This window comes from Mastomys coucha, unplaced genomic scaffold (genome assembly GCF_008632895.1).
Source record: "Mastomys coucha isolate ucsf_1 unplaced genomic scaffold, UCSF_Mcou_1 pScaffold18, whole genome shotgun sequence".
Taxonomy (NCBI): Eukaryota; Metazoa; Chordata; class Mammalia; order Rodentia; family Muridae; genus Mastomys; species Mastomys coucha.
This window is the reverse complement of record NW_022196900.1, coordinates 3,187,418-3,191,297: the sequence shown is the minus strand read 5'-3', so window position 1 is coordinate 3,191,297 and position 3,880 is coordinate 3,187,418. Positions and strand designations below refer to the sequence as shown.

Genomic DNA, 3,880 nt, shown 5'->3' with positions numbered 1-3,880 from the left:
AAAAAAAAAAAAAAACAGAAAAAAGAAAAAAGTAATTTAAACTGAATGTGGTGATTTACACCAGTGATCCCCCCACCCACAAAAAAAAAGTCACAATATCAAGTTCTGAAGAAGAAAACAAAGCAACCAAAACACACATAGATAGCCTCTTGACTCAGCATCACAAGATTTTACCATGAGCCAGTGCAGTGACTCAAACACTGGAAGTGTTTAGTAAGCATGAAGTAACTGATAATGAGCACAGTGTGGTGGCCAAACCTGTAATCCCAGAGCAGAGGCAGGGGACAGTTGAAAGTCTGAATACAGCCTGGTCCACATAGGTAGGCAGTTCCAGGCCAGCCAGGGTTACCCAGAAACTGATTATAACCAATATAGTTTCAAGGATACAAGCAAATTATTCCCAAGTACAAATTTGGGTCCTTAGGTACAGTTTAACACAACAATACTAGCAAGAAACTCTTCAGTCCTTACCCAGTGTGTCCTGTTTTGGTTTGAGGTGTGGTACAAAATATTCAGGAATTTATTTCCTCCCAGAATACTGATATCATAAGTGACTAAAATTCTAAAAACTGCTTTCATTCACTACTCTAGTTCAATGTGAACAGATAGTTTTTACATTCATGCCTTCATAACCAGTGCTTAAACTTTACAAAAGTGAGATGTGCTTTTGACTACCTCAGGGAGTGACTGGGCTCACACACAGAGTGAGCAGTCACATTGAACAGATCTGAGCTCAGGTTCATACTCTCCATGTGAAACTGTAATCTGAGAGGCTGGAGACATGGCTCAGCGGGTGGCTCAGTCAGGACCCAGAATCAACTCCCAGAATGCACATGGCAGCTCACAACTAGTCTATAACTAAGTTCCAGTGGATCTGATTCTCACACAGACAAAACACCAATGTACTTAAAAATAAAACTTAAAAACAACACTTGGGAGGCAGAGGCAGGCGGATTTGTGAGTTCGAGGCCAGCCTGGTCTACAGAGTGAATTCCAGGACAGCCAGGGCTACACAGAGAAACCCTGTCTCAAAAAACCAACAAAACAAAACAAAACAAAACAAAACAAAAAACAACTGTAATCTACTTTAAAAAAAAAATTAAAGGCCAGCCTTGAATACATAGTCAGACTTTGTCTCACAAATAAATAAACAAATAAATAAAAGCTTTTATATGTTTTAAATAAGTATTTGGAGCCAGACAATGGTAAGCAAGTCTTCAAGATCCACAGAGCAGCCGGGCGGTGGTAGCGCACGCCTTTAATCCCGGCACTTGGGAGGTAGAGGCAGGTGGATTTCTGAGTTCAAGGGCAGCCTGGTCTACAGAGTGAGTTCCAGGACAGCCAGGGATACACAGAGAAACCATGCCCCCCCCCAAAAAAAACAAAAAAAGATCCACAGAGCAAATCCCAGGGAAACCCATGCTTCACAAAAAGCATTCAGTAGAGAAATAGAGAAACACATTTCTTAAAACTACCAGGACCCTGGACTAATGTCAGTTGAAACACTAGCTGTTCTGGGGCTGGGCAGATGGCTCGACAATTTAAGGGACTGGCCGCATTTTCCAGAGAACCTGGGTTCAATTCCCAGCACCCACATGGCAGCACATACCTATCTGTATGTCTGTAGCTCCAATGCCAGGAGCAGCTTCACAGACATGCATGCAGGCAATCCATCAATACACATAAATAAAAATGAAGAAATCTTTTAAAACAAACAAAAACACACTGAGCCTTTCCAGGGGACCCAGGCTCAATTCCTAGCACCCATTTGGGAGGCTAACAACTGTCTGTCCTAGAAGATCTGATGCCCTCTTCTGGCTTCTATAGGTACCAGGCATGACCACGATACACAGACCTATATACAGGTAAAATATCCATAAATATAAAATCAAACTACATCTTTAAAAAGGAAGACTATCGGGGCTGGTGAGATGGCTCAGCGGGGAAGAGCACCAACTGCTCTTTGGAAGGTCCTGAGTTCTAACTCCAGCAACCACATGGTGGCTCAGAACCACCCATAATGAGATCTGACGCCCTCTTCTGATGTGTCTGAAGACAGCTACAGTGTACTTACATATAATAAATAAATAAAAATCTAAAAAAAAAAAAAAAAAAAGGAAGACTATCAGACTCTAGGCACCAAATTCATGTGTACATACACCTCAGATAAACATTTAAACATTTAACTAAAACCAAAAAAAAGGGGGGGAGCCTACTATCCACGTTACTAATGGCGCAGCAGGTAAAGGCACTTGCTGCCAAGCCAAGCACAATCCCCAGAAACCACATCATTGAAGGAAAGAGCAAACTCCCGCAAGCTATCTACTGACCTCCACACACACCCAGCTATACTAAATAAGCAAATAAATGTAAAAAAAAAAAAAAAATTTAAAGAAATGCTACTTAAAAACAGCCACCTGATTCATGATAAACAAATGATTGGGTTTTGGTTTTTGTTTTGTTTTGTTTCTGTCTACTGAAGGAAAACAAGTTTGTACTTAAAGGGAACTGCATTTAAGATAGGGTCTCTTACTGAACCGGGGGCTCAAAGATTTGGCTGGACTAGTGAGCCCCAGACAGCCTCGTGTCTTCACCTGCCCAGTGCTGAAACTATAAGGGTATATACGCAACTGCAATGCCCAGCTGCCTTTTAACACGGAGACCCAAACTCAAGTCCTCATGCTTGCGAGGCAAGCACTTCAGTGAGCCTTCTCCCCAGGCTCCACTTAAACTGACCACGCCAGACAGTGGTGTCCCAGAAGTGGGCTTCCCTTTACCTACCACTCAGGAGGCAGAGGCATCTCAGAGTTTGAATTCAGACCGATCTACAGAGTTCCCAGGACAGCCAGTACTCTACATAGAAACTTAATACACTGAACAATATAATAAGGGGAAAAAGGATCAGTGTCTATGCTCATGAATAATGATATATTTATAATGCTGAAAATATTCAAAAGAACTTTCATCACCAATTAAACCTCATCTTTTTTGGATGGCTGGGGAGGTCAAGTCTTACTGTGTGTCCAAGTGGGTCTTGTCCTTACAGTTCTCCTGCTTCAGCCTCAGAAGGGCTGAGATGACAGAAACACGACCCCACCCCTGACAGATTTTAAATACCACAGTCAAAGGTGAAAAGAGGAACACAAACCTGACAACCTGAGTTTGATCCCTGGGACCCACACAGTAGAAAAAAGAATGAACTCCAACAGGTTGTTCTGACCCACACACACAAGTCATTTAATTTTAAAAATTACAAACAGGTGAAAGACATCCAAAGTGACATGTCAAGAGTGTGCACTGATAAAACCTCACTAATGGATCTTACGAGGATGCTGCTATTTTCTCAGAATCAAAATGAAAAATAAAACCAGCCAGGTGTGGGAGTAAATGCCCTTAGTCCTCAAAGTCTCAAGGCAGAGGCAAGAAGATCTGACTTTGAGGCCAGTCTGTTTTACAGGGTTCTAGGTCAGCCAGGGTTACACATTAAGATGTTGTCTCAAAAGAAAAGAAGAAGAAGAAGAAAAAGAAAAAGAGGAGAAAGAAAGGAAGAAAAGAAAAGAAGGAAGGAAGGAGGGAGGGAGGAAAAGGGTGCTGGAGAGATAGCTCAAAGGTTAGGAGTACTATCTGCTCTTGCAAGGACCCGAGTTCAAGTCCTAGCACCCACACAGCTCATTATCTCATTATGACTATGTTAGGTTCTGGGACACCCTCCTCTATGCACAGACACTCATACACATAAAAGTAAGTTAACTAAAAAAATAAAACTAAAGGAAAAAAAGGAAACAAAAACACACATAAAATGTCATGAAGTAGAGCTTTAAATACTAAAAAGAAAAGTTTAAAGTAAAACTTCAGGAAGTTCTTTTTTTTTTTTTTTTTT

At 41.3% G+C, this 3,880-nt stretch overlaps 1 protein-coding gene across 4 annotated transcripts in view; it reads right to left on the bottom strand.

The window, feature by feature from the left end:
* The window catches only part of Ubap1 (ubiquitin associated protein 1), a 71,923-nt gene that overhangs the window by 31,422 nt on the left and 36,621 nt on the right, over nucleotides 1-3,880 (bottom strand). The gene's annotated exons all lie outside the window — the stretch shown is intronic.